General features: G+C 50.6%; 1 pseudogene; it reads right to left on the bottom strand.

The window, feature by feature from the left end:
- Positions 1-251: 251 nt before the first annotated feature.
- Positions 252-472, bottom strand: LOC127487839 (large ribosomal subunit protein eL39-like; annotated as a pseudogene).
- Between the last annotated feature and the right edge of the window lie 12,575 nt (positions 473-13,047).

The raw sequence follows: 13,047 nt of genomic DNA on the forward strand, positions 1-13,047 counted from the left end.
AGAAACGAGTGAAGGGAGAAATGCAGCTGCTTTTACTTTGGTGACAAACTTCCCCCAGGGAGCCTGCTGCCCTCTGATCAAGTGAGCTTCTTCCCAGCCAACCACAGTTTCAGATGAGAAAGTCCCTCTCTCCTTTTCAGAACTGTTCTGGATAGAACACATGTTCTCCTTTTGTTTTCTTTTTTCTAGAGGTCTCACATATTTACTACTGAACCAGCCCACTGGTCACAGCCCTAATCAGACACGTCCAGCTATACAGATGATGGTGACAATCGAGACAGCAGAAATATGTGTGCCAGCCATTCATGTGCCGTTCCCTGTAGAGCCAGCTTGGTTCTTCTCCAATGTCTCCTCTTGGAGTTATACCTGATTTTATTACCAGTTTTCATCCAAATCCATTGTGGAATGGGGCGGGTTTGTTTGTTTGTTTGGCCAGGAATCTCTTGATTCTGAAGCTCTTGGGAGAAGACATGGCGAGGAAGAGTCAGGGACACTCACCACGATGGCGGAGGAGAGGAGGAAGGTTCTCCTTCTCAACATCCGGGTCCCACAAAGGGAAAGTACGTGAGAGAGGACGGGCAGGGCGGGCCGCTCAGCAGAGGAATGGCTGGGGCGCATTCTGCACCTGCCCTGCGTGCCTGCAAGGGAGCGCAGTTTGGATAAGCATCTGCCGTGGGCTTCTCTGGAAAGTGCACTGCTTGAAACATCAGCAAACGATGATGCAAACTCCCCGCTGGGCTTCCTGGGCAGCCTCTGCTGTCCCTGGCAAGGCTCGGGTCGGGGTGTTCCAGGTTGTAAATACTCAGGAGGCATGGCCAGCTGGGGGGCTGGGGCAAGAGCTATGCAAAGGGCACCGATGGTTCTGGGTGTTGCCTCAGTTTAGGATTTCACCGCCCACACACCTCTTTGAAGAGTGGTTCATTAACAGGTTTTTGGTTTTCACATTCTCCTCTTTTCTTGCCCAACTTCGGAAAGAGTTGGGGTCCAGTGGCCACCCAACTAACCAGCAGATAAAGGTGCAAGACGGGGAAAGGGTGCTTTTACAGGAACTTTGTCCACTTGATAATGAACTTTGCAGGCCTTGATCCTCAGTGAGTTCAGATGAAATCCTGGGCATGTAATTAACTGGAGCACCAAGAAGTAGAGTTTCTGCAGCCACAGATCCACACTGCTGGCCTCTAGCGCTCTAGGAAGCCTGCTCTGCTAGGACAGCTCCCACGGAGTACTATCTCCCGGCAGATTCTTGATGGGATTGCAACACTTAGCACTGAGGGCAGGCAGTGTAAGCCCGTCAACGGTTAACCTCAGTGAACTTTCCCAGTGGAGGCTGTTTGTTCTAGTTGCTGCCATTCTGGTGACTTTGAGGAAATGGTGTGTGATTGTGTGATTGTGTGTGTGTGTGTGTGTGACTTCTCCTTCTTCAGCAAATAGATTACAGGTGACGTCACTGTTATTTGGAAATGGGTGCATCTGGATTGGACCGGTGGGTGCGCTGACAGAGGAGGATTAGGTTGTACAATGAGGATGTTGCAGGTGGTGCAACCATCAGGCCCTCTGCCAGCCTGCGACCCAGGTGGGCGCTGTTGGCAAAGGTCTACCTGCTCGTCCTACTGCCACTTTCACGCGAGTCTGTGGGACGCGATAACGCTGCATCTGCAGAGGACTTTTTGAGATAAGGCTAGCTCTTTTAGAAGACCCAGTGGCAGCTTCTCGTGGGACCTCTTGGGGACCTGTGGACTAATATCTGCATCCTGGGAGTAGCGGTCTGTACTAGTGATCTCTGCTCTATGCCAGTTCTGCCAGCTTTCACGGTCGTGGAAGGGGACGGATGCGGTTCTTCAGGTAGCCGTCCTCAGACGCTGTTGCTGAAGCCGCGACGATGCTGTTTGCACGTTCTACTACAACTTGCTCTCGGGAGAAGCCAGAGTTCACAGGTCGTATTACTGTCTGCTCCACGGGCCAGGTCTGTCCCTTGGTGGGCTGAGAGAGGAACAGCGCCATGGCTATGCAGGTAGGTCTTAGATTCCCATCGGGAGGGAGTTTGTCCCCAGGGGACATTTGGCAGTATCAGAGACATTTTTGTGGCGACAGCTGGGGAGAAGGGTGCTATGAAAGCGTCAGTGAGTGGGGGGGTGTGCTGCACATCCTGCAAGGCCCCTGGACTCCCGTGTCCCCAGGTGTCAGGCGCGCTGAGGCTGGGAACCCTGGCGTTGACGGTGTGAAGCCTCTGCCCTGACTGGCTCGTCTGTTCATCCACTCGACCTGCAGCCCGGCAGGCCCACCCGGGGCCTTGCTTCTTGCACAGGATTCAAGTGTAGCTGCTTTTTCACCTCTAAACCCCGCAGACTATGCAGCCCGGAGTTGGAGTTAAACGTGGGCATGTTCCTCCTGATCCCTTCCCCACTGTCTCTCCCCTTTGGCCCAAAAAGTCCCACGCGCTTGGGGTTGCACACCAGCACACTGTAGTTTCTCTGCCTTTCTTTGTGTGGTTGCTGCTGGCTCCTGGTTCCCAGGGTTGCGCGGCCAGAGACCTCCTCACCTTGGCCCCTGGTGTCTCTCTTGGCAATGGCAAACCCACCTGGGTGATTCTCGGACATCCTGGACTCTCTCTGTGGCTCACTTTTACTCCCTGCCCCCCGCCTCCCACCTGATTTGGTCCTTGGCACGGTAATCCCATGGACCTCCCCTCAACAGGAATCTCACCACGGCCATTTCCTGCCCACCATCCCCCCGGCAGCTCTGTCACTCTCTCCAGTGATTCTTCCCTGCCGACTCCATGCACGACCGCCCTGCACCCCAGCTGCTCTGGCTCAGCTCCAGGGTGGGTCGCTGCACTTCTTCACATGCAGTCTCAATGCTCCTGCTCTGCTCGACCCCAGCTTCACCCTACACTACTCCTGCATCCAAGGAGAGCGACAGTCATGCCCAGAGCTCCACGTGCGTACTTGATTTCCTGCTTTGGAGAAGTCCACTTCTTGTCTTGGCCATCTTCTAAACTACAGCGTCCATCTTTGTTCTCAGTGGGTGGCCTGGTTTCTCACTTGAGAAAAAGCAATGGGAACAGAGCCCGCTCATCGCCTGCCTGCTGCATGCTCCCTTCTGTTACGAGGAGTGAACCATCTCTGTCCCTGCAGTACCATAGTCTGGTCCCCTCTCCTCTCACTCTTGAGGTGTTTGCACCTGCAGGGAAGCCCTGTTTCCCCAGCATCGTCCACTTTCTCTCCCTCTGGCTTCTTCTCAAACAGCAGGCCAACCCGCTGGACTCTCCCTCCCGAGAAGAGTCCTCCCTTGACTGACCCCCGTGCCAATCTTGGTAGTCTACTTCTTTTCTCACAGTAAAACCTCTTTAAAAACAGTTCTCCGAACAAGCTCTGCTGCTTCCGTTCTTACCACGTTCACCAGCGAATTCCTTACTGACTAATCAAGTGGTCAAATCCCGGCTCCAATCTCATGCTATCATTCGGTCACAGCTGACATCCTCGATGCTGTCCACGCCTTCTTTCTTCTTTAGCTCTGTTTGTTGTTGTTCGTTGTTTTTATCTTGTTTGCTTCCTGGGCAGCTCCCCGCTGGTCCTCTGTGCTGGTTTCCCTACTTTCCCCAGTCTTTAAATGCTCCAGGGCACAGGGCCCAGCTCTTTCCTCTGGCCGCTCTTGCTCTTCTCCCTAGGCAGTCTCCTGTCCATTAGATTCCCTCTGCCAGTGCCCACACTGGTCTTTCTTCCCTGAGTCCTAGACTTGCAGATCCAATGTCCTACATGCCTTCTCTACTTAGATGTTGCATGAGGCTCCTCAAACCTAAAAATGCTCCAAGTAGAGCTCTCGCCTCCTGCTGCAGCCCCTGCTCCCCGACCCTCTTCCATCTCAGGAGAGGCACCTGACACATGGCTGTCTCTGACTCCTTCATTTTCCTCACACTCTATGTCCAGTGTGGACCAAGTCCTCTCAGTCCTAGCTTGAAGGCATCTCAGAAACCCTGCCTTCTCTTTCTGGTCTACTGCAATGGTCCACTCACTCCTATTGCTGCTTCTGTTGCCACACCTCCGCCCTGTCGGGTTTTCCCACACCACAGTTGGAGCGACCTTCTGGAGGTGTACTTTCTCATCAGACACTTTCTCCAAGGGCTTCCCTCAAGGCTCATTATTAAACCCAGGCTCCTGACCCTGACCACGACCCAGCACCCTGCGGCCTCATACTTCCTTCCCCCTCTGCTGGGCATCAGCCCCTTCAGCCCTTGGTGCTTGGGGAGCTGGTTCTGCTCTCAGACCCTTTGCCCTCGCTGTCCTCTTTGCTTGGGAGCTTCTTCCCCAGAGCCTTTCCGTGAGCTCCTTTGTGTATTCCAGGACTTTCCCCAGTTTCCCCCTCTCTGGAAGGCCTTGCCGCCTGCATCCGCACGGCCTTTCGGCTTGCCTCATCTGCTGCATGGCGTGATCGCCACCCGTCTTGACGGTGTATGTTTTTATTTGCTTATTCTGTCCTCCCCACCAGGAGATCAAAGCCACTGGGCGGAGACTTCGCCCCCTTGGTCCACAGCATCTCCTTGGTTTCTGGAGCAAGGACAGGACAGAGTGGGGCTGGTAGGGTGCTTACAGGGTCTAGAGTTTCTGTCAGCTCACCTCAAAGGTATGAATAGAAAACGATGTCAAGAGTTCCGTTTCAGCTGTCCTGAGAATGACCTGTCATGGAATGCTTTTAAGTCAGTTTCAAAAGTAGGCAGAGCAGGTAACTTTCTTTAATTTCTCTTTTCCTATAAATATGTAGCAGGGTGATCTGAAATAAAACTTATCTGAGATTTAGGAAACTTTTTTTTTAAAGATTTATTTATTCATTTGAAAGTCAGAGTTACATATAGAGAGGAGAGGCAAAAAGAGAGAGAGAGGGAGAGAGAGAGAGGGAGGGAGGGAGAGGTCTTCCATCTGCTGGTTCACTCCCCAATTGGCCACAATGGCCAAACCTGTGCCGATCTGAAGCCAGAAGCCAGGAGCTTCTTCCAGGTCTCCCACGCGAGTGCAGGGGCGCAAGCACTTGGGCCATCCTCTACTGCTTTCCCAGGCCATATCAGAGAGTTGGATTGGAAGTGGAGCAGCTGGGACTAGAACCAGCGCCCATATGCAATGCTGGCACCGCAGGCAGTGGCTTTACCTGCTATGCCACAGTGCCAGCCCCAGGAAACTTTGATGCTCATATGATGCTATCTCTAGTTTGCTATGTGACCTTGGACTATTGGCCTGGTTTCTATGGCTCTCCATATCATCTGATGTCATATCAAGGGTATCTGCAACATCCCCTTTAACTAAACATCTCTGAATTATTTAACCACAGGTTGATGAATTAGTCACTGTTAAGATACAAGTATCTTTTTTTTAGGGTGACCACTCTTTAAAGCCAATAGAACAATAAGGAGATATTGATTCATGGTGAGACTTCTATGTTAAATTCTTCTCAAATGCGGATTTTGACCGAGGAAACAAGCAAGCATAAGGCGGCTGGAGATTTCAAGTGTGAGAAGGAAATGGTGTTGGGGTGTAGAGATCAGGCAAGAGGAAGGAAAGGACAGAGCACTCCGCCAGGCTTCAGAGAGCTCAAGGTCTTGCCGACGGCCAGGTGTGTATGCTTTGCTGTTTCTTTGTTGCGAGGTGGGAGATAAGAAAGGTTATCAGGTGCATCCAGAGAGAAGTGTGTCAGTGTGGCTGTGGGCGCGAGGATTTCCTGCCGTTTCGAGTGGCGCATTTCTGCCGTGAGCCCTCGTTGCTTCAGGTCTTGCTGACTCTGACCTGTTGATGCTTCTGATGCTGGCACGAGACCCGGGCAGCGTTTGCTTCGGGACTACCTGTGAAGAGAGAGCTACCAAGCAAATCGTGAGGGAAAGCAACTCACAGGCGGCCTCTTCAAGCTGCTTTAAAGAGTAGACTTCCAGAGACTTCAGGACAGTGTTTCACAGCTGATGTCCAGAGACCCCGAGCCCCTCCGGAGTCTCAGCAGGACTCCGGGGAGTGGGATTCTGTGGTCAGATGGGCTCTTGACACGCAGAATGAGGGGCAGGCAGAATGAGCTGTCTCTACGGATTCTTGTTTGCAAACACCTGCAAACATCGCATGTCTCCCTAACACACTTTGGGGAACGCTGCTTTGCTTCATGGTAGTTTTTCAAGTGACCATAACGTTCATGAAAACACGCTTATTGCCTAGATTTATCAGCACGGATAGAAAGGGCCTTCTTCAAGTAAATGCATTTTTTCAAGCCCAGAGGCATTCACCGGAGTTGCTGACTCAGCCCGCTCCGCTCTCCTAACAGTGCCGTGCTTTCTTTAACAATAACTGATGTGTATTAAAGACTTCAAGTCAGAGCGACAAGAGGTAACCTCTCTGTGTTAGAAATGTCCAAGGGCTAAAAGTTTAAACTCAGTGTTCTTCGCATGATTTGTAGGTTTTCTTTTCTATTTTTTTTTAAGAACCATTTTCTGCATGGTGGATTCTTCTACAACACCCAGCGTCAGCCTAACTGCTGGCCAGCAGCCAGTCTCAGAGCCATCGCCAGCCCTCCCGTTAACAAACGTTGTTTGAAAGTTTTCCTAAGACGTGAAGGCGACCAGAGTCTACTGGAGAATGCTGCTTATCTTTTCATTCCTTGGCTGGGAGAAGAGAAGGGAAAGTCACTCTCTGTATGTCAGCACTCACTCGGCTGAGACTCAAACCCCAAGGAGGAGAACCTCGGGTGAAAGGAAGCAAAAGCCCTTGTGGTTTCGGAGCCTGATTCAGGGTGATGTCATCTGACACAATGACATCCAGAGGTCTGATGCTGGCGCGCCATCAAGGTGCGGGAGGTGCCTGGCGCTGCAGCATTGTGTGGTGTGGACGCTCAGGCTCTGTGGTGGCTCTGCACCTGCAACATGGAAAGCTACCCGGCCTCTGAGAAGGGGGAGGAGGGACAGAGAAATGCCACTCCCTTCCCTTCTGGGACTTTCCTGGTAGTGCCTTCCCCCAGGTCACCTGACATCTGGGGTCGGCTAAGAGGTCAGGCAGGGATGAGAAGTCTCCTTGTGGAGCCTGTGTTGCCCCCACTCCCTGCCTGCTTCCTGCTTCAAGGTCAGCGTGCTTGGGATTCGATCAAGTCCAGCCCCACCGTCCTGTACCTATAAACGGTGCTATTACGCCTTCAGGCCAGAAGGAAACTGCCTGCCTGCTGCCTGCTGCCTCTCCAGCCCTCACCTCTGCCAGTAGGAGCTGAAGAGGACATGAGCTGTCTTGCTCGGCTGATCTGAGGGGAGAAACCGAGAGCTTGGAAAAGGACTGCCTGTTCCTGAGAGTGATCTGAGGCAGAGAAGAAACAAAACCAGGGTTTCCTGTGCAGCCTGTCAGGGTGGTTCTCACGAATGGAAGAGAACTGTATTGAAAGCTAAGTAACTGTGACTTGGGTCTCTGTAAAGTAAGAGTTAAAGGAATGTTTTAGGCAATTCACTTCACTGATACTGGCTTAGATTGCTAATCTTACACAGGTTGAGCTGTGGCTGAAATACTTACAGATGATTGCAAAGGCCACATCTTGCGATAGAATCAAACATAGATTCTATCTCCTGTAATGCTTCTCTCCGAAAGAGACTGTGTCTTTGAGAATTCAAACATTCTTTGTGTCGTATGTACTCATGTTTTAGTCGTATATCATACTATGAATTTTAAAACCAGCTGCATGTACAAAGTTATACACACATCTTTTTGGGAACAAAGTGAGGATAAAAAGTGGTTAGATACAACATTTGATTTCAAATGGAATAAGTTTGGATGGTGATTATCCTTGACCTAGATTTCTGGATTTTGTTAAGAATCTTGGACAATGCTTTTGCAATCACAGCGGTTGGATTTTGGTTTCCTGACACCGAAGCAAGTTTTACAGCAGATGTTTATGTCACTGAACGGAGGGCCAGGTCTTGCCAAAGCAGCAAACACGTTTCCCTGCTCTTCTTACCATCATAATAGTTGTTATAATTCAAAATTGCATCACTTTTTCTTTTGTATAGATTATCAGTCACTGGAACTGTTTCAGGTCGGTGTTATCATTTTCCTCTCTGGCTCAAAAACAAATTTGCTTAGCTAATACATTACTCTGGCTTTTTAAAATATAAGCATCGATTGGCAAGTTCGTGCCAAACATCTTGCGTAAGTTTCTCCTGGAAGCTATAAAATCTAATCTGAATAGGAAAGCAGAACCAACTTCCACAAATGTTGGTACAATGCACACAGAGAGGGCTTTATCTGGTGCTGTCCGGTTATCTTCAAAAACATTTCAAAATAAGATTTATATATTTGAAAGGCAGAGTAGTTACACACACAGAGAGAAAGAGAGAGAGGGAGGGAGGGAGAGAGAGAGAGAGAGAGAGAGAGAGCATGCACACGCATTCTTCCATCTGCTGGTTCACCCCAAATGGCCAAAACAGCCAGGGCTGGGTCAGGAGGAAGCCAGGAGACTGAAACTCCTTCCAGGTCACCCACATGGGCGGCAAGGGCTCAGGGACGTGGGTCATCCTCTGTTGCTTTCTCGGGAGTGTCAGCAGGGAGCTGGAGCGCCTGGGACTCCAGCTGGCACTGCAATATGGACTTCCGGCATCCCAAGTGGTGGCGTCACCTGCTGCTTCATCCCCTGTGCCACCTCGCTGGACCCTGCCCACTTACCTTGAAACATTTCTTTAGCCAATTGGAAATGGATCCCAACAAGTCTGATTATTTCAGGCAGATTAGGAAGTAAGTCTGAGTATTTGATCCTCCTTGGCTAATGAATATTGGTAAAGAAAATTTTCTCTCCTTATTTCAAAGTTCCTGATGATTATAAGCAGTCTGTCTTTCTCTTCCTCCTATTTATAGAGGAGGAGTAATTGATTCTATGAAGATTGCTTTTGTAAATTAACTCCTACTCCTTCGTCTTTTTTAAAAGAACATATTTAAATAGCTCTCATGTCAGGGAATTTTGTGGATGCTTTTGTTTTGGCTTAACCAGCCCATGGCAGACTGGCTTCTCTTCACGGCTCTGTGTCTCCGTTAGTCTACGTAGAAGCACCTGTGGCACTGAGTTCTCTGCATCTGCCCTGTGCGTGATTGGCACCAGGTTTTCGAGGCCTGGTGATGACTGGTCTGGAGCTGTTTATGGCCCTTACTGTTCAGGACTGTCCCCTTCTTTATTTTTATTTGTTAACTATTTTATTTACCTATTTGAGAGGCAGAGCTACGGACACACAGAGAAAGACAAGGAGAGAGGTCTTCCATCCGCTGGTTTACTCCCTAAATGGCTGAAACGGCTGGAGCTGTGTCGATCCAAAGCCAGGAGCCAGGAGCTTCTTCTGGGTCTCCCACACGGGTGCAGGGGCCCCAGGACTTGGGCCATCCTCTACTGCTTTCCCAGGACACAGCAGAGAGCTGGATCGGAAGTGGAGCAGCCGGGACTTGAACCAGTGCCGTATGAAATACTGGCGTTGCAGACAGAAGCCCAGCCCACTACGCCACAGCGCTGGCCCCACCCCCTGGTTCTTTAAACTCCCACTCCCTGAACCCTGCTGACCTTCGGGGTCAGCTGGGTCCCTTTGTGGATTCCCGTTCCTCCTGGCTCCCCCCAGAGCTGTTCTCCCAGCACAGTGTCCTGCTCTCCTGTTGGTGCGTTCTGGCTTCTGACCGATTCCTGAGCTACGGCTTTGAAGCTGGAACACACATTTCTAGATCTAGTTCCTTTCGAGTCCTGCGTTGTTTTCTTCTTGGATGTATTAAGATCATCTTAAACTCAACAAGCCCAGAGATACGGTAATACCGTCGATCTCCTTTTCTTCTACTTTTATTTCCATGAAATGTACCATTGTTGTTATTTTTAATCTAATAGTTTTGGAGGGTGGAGCTTTGGCATAGTGGTTGTGGGAGTGCCTGGTTCAAGGCCCAGCTACGCTCCTGATTCCAGCCTCCCTGCTAACCTAGACCCTGGGAGGCACAGGTGACGGAGCAAGTCCCTGCCACTCCCACAGGAGACCGGGATGGAGTTTCCAGCCCCAGCTACTGGGAGATCTCTCACTGTCTGTTTGCCTCCCAGACCCCGCCTCTGTGTCTTTTAAATAGTTTTAGGATCTTCAAGCAATTTTGTTTATTTTCTTTTTATCACTTCACACATAACTACATTTGGGACAATAAGGATCACTTGTTGTTGCTATAAGATATTACATTAGTCTTCAATATGACGGATGCGTAACCCCAAAATATATCTGGTAACATTGTTAACTCCAAAATATATCTGGTAACGTTGTTTCATTCTTAGAAGGGCATATACATGGGAACCATTGACTGGGACTCACATGACAAGGCCATACCCAAACTCAAAGGGTAGCTATGATACTTGGGATCAGCTTTGGATTCAAAACCAGCTTCTACGGCACATGCTTGTTCGTCTGTCTTTCCATCCATCCATGCACAGTCCACTCACAGACGCCCTCCCAAAGTCTCCTGTCTGTCTCTCCCGGGCCTCTCAGCCTCAGCACTACTGATATGTGGACTTGATCACTCTGTGGAGCGGGGATGGCTGGGCGTTGTTGGAGGTGGGGCAGCACCCTTGGCCCCACCTACCACATGCCAGTCGCACCCCCCCCCCCACTGTGACAACCCAAAGTGTCCCCAGACACGGCCGTGTATCTCCTGGGTGCTGAAATCTCCCTTCCTCTCCCGTGTGAGAACCACTGCTCTATCCTGCCCCCAGCGTTTCTCCATAAGTTCCATTAAAGGCTCGGGAAAAACAGTCGTGGCCAGCATCATGGCACAGCAGGTTAAGCCGTTGCTTGCAACACGGGCATCTCATATGGGGACCAGTTCAAGTCCCGGCTATCCTGCTTCCCATCCAGCTCTCTGCTAATGCACCTGGGAAGGCAGTGGTCATGGCCCAAGTGCTTGAGCCTCTGCCCCCCCCCCCCCCCATGGGAGACCGGGATGGTCCAGGCTTCTGGCTTCAGCCTAGCCCAGACCTGGAGTTTGCAGCTGTTTGGGGAATGAACCAGGGGATAAAAGATCTCTCTCTCTCTCTCTCTCTCTCTCTCTCTCTCTTTCTGTGTGTGTCTCTCTCCTCCTGTCTCCATTGCTCTGCCTTTAAGATAAATCTCCAAAATGAGTCAAAATATGTATAATTTCATTCTAGAACATATTACTGTATTTCAAAAAGTAAGTGTTACATGGTAATAACATTCAGCGCATGTTTGCTACCTGTGCCTTATTTTTTCAAGAAAGACCAGTTGGCCACATTGTTGGGACAGGCCGTTACGTGTGGCTTCCGGTTAGAGGATTTAATGTAATAAGCTATTAAGAGGCACCACAGAACTCTGCCGCAGAGCGTTTGGCAGCCCTCTTTTGTGGCTCCCCCTCTTCGTGGAGGAACGACACAGGACCCTGCGCTGTTCTTTTGTCTGCTCGGCCCTCCCCGGGTTTGCTACCGTCCCTTCCACCTCCGTGGAAGGGCGGTTCCCCCTGCCACATTCCCCACTTCCGCGGGGGAGCGGCACACCGCCGGCCGGCTGTCTCGGGGGCTGCACAGATGTTCCTTCAGATAGATGTTCCTGGTGCATGTTGTCTCTCTCCTCCTTTATAGTCCTCTTCCACCAATCCCAACTCTGCTACCCACACGCCGAGTACGCTGCTCTCCTCCAATCAGGAGCAAGATCAGCTCCTGCAGCTCAGTCAATCAAATTGGCGAGAGGCAGCTGCGTAGAAGTTGTTACTCCCTTCTCAGCGCCATATTGTGGGAGAGCAGATGCATAGAATAAGTCTTAATTCCAGTAACTTAGTCTAGTCCGAGTTGCTCCCCACACTCTTTGTGGAAAACTCTTGGGTGCAAAGACCAGCCCGTGTGCATTTAGGTCTCATGAGACGCCCGTTTCCGAAGCTCGTCAGCTGTAGCCCCTCAAGCTGGCTTCTTTGGAATACGGGGGGTGGGGGGGGCAGTCCAGTCCCTGAAGTGGTGGAAACTGACGACTGTTGTAGCCAGGGCAAGTGGGATCTTACAGGCTGAACACAAGAGATGGCTGGAGAATAAATAAATCAAGAGCCAGGAAATATCCAGGAGGTCGGAGTGTAAACTTCCAAACGTTTACTGCGTGTGTCGGCAGCACTGAAGGCCTTGGGCACGCGGCGTGGACCAAGACAGGGCATCAACGCAGCTGCAAGCAGAAGCAGGCCGGGGCTCACGGGGTCAGCTCCTCAGCAGCCAGGGCAGGTAAAGGGCCGGGGTCAAAGGCGAGCAAATGTTTAGATAAGGGAAGTTAATTAGTGACAAGGCTCTGCAGTTCATGCTGGCAGGTTTTGTAAATGCTTGATCTTAACTGGTTCAATAACGAAAATTCTAACTTGCTGTCGCTACGACTTGGTTGTTAAGACATTTTATTTTTGTAGTCGCACATGGATGAGCATGCTGTTTGTTGTACTTGTTTGTTTGTGAGTCATAGCTGGAAACATCCCATTCAATGATCCAAAATTACCTTAAGCAACATGCTCATTCTCCTGGCAGTAACTGACTGGGGTGAGAACACAATATTCAGATAACTAGTTTACATTTTAGAAAAATCACAAAGATGTTTTAAAAAATATTCGTACCGTAATAAAGAACCACAGTAAAAATCACGAACGCTGGTTGTTTGCTAGCTGGGTGCCAGACGGCATTTGTATTATCTATTTCAAGCCTCTCACCATCCACTGCAGCCAACGGCGTGGCTCTCTGCTGACTGGGTGAGGCCGAGGCTCCGAGCAGCTAAGTCACTCATCCAAGGTCGCGCACCAACAGCACCTCGACTTCTACCTCCTGAACTTGGGGTTTTCAACTCCGGGAACTGCAGGATGAGCTGTGCATTCTTGGTTGTTGCTATTTTGAGGGGAAAACAGGAGTGCCGGGTGAGCTCCTGGCTCTGCCTCGCTGAGAGTGTTCAGCCAGGGACGGCGGGCGCCCGGATTGCCCCGGTGGTGAGGCGGAGTGGTGAGAAGCAAAGCCTTTCGCGGGCAGCAGTCACAGTGACGTGCACATCAGAACGACTGCTTACAGGTGCACTTA

This window comes from Oryctolagus cuniculus, chromosome 5 (assembly GCF_964237555.1).
Source record: "Oryctolagus cuniculus chromosome 5, mOryCun1.1, whole genome shotgun sequence".
Classification (NCBI taxonomy): domain Eukaryota; kingdom Metazoa; phylum Chordata; class Mammalia; order Lagomorpha; family Leporidae; genus Oryctolagus; species Oryctolagus cuniculus.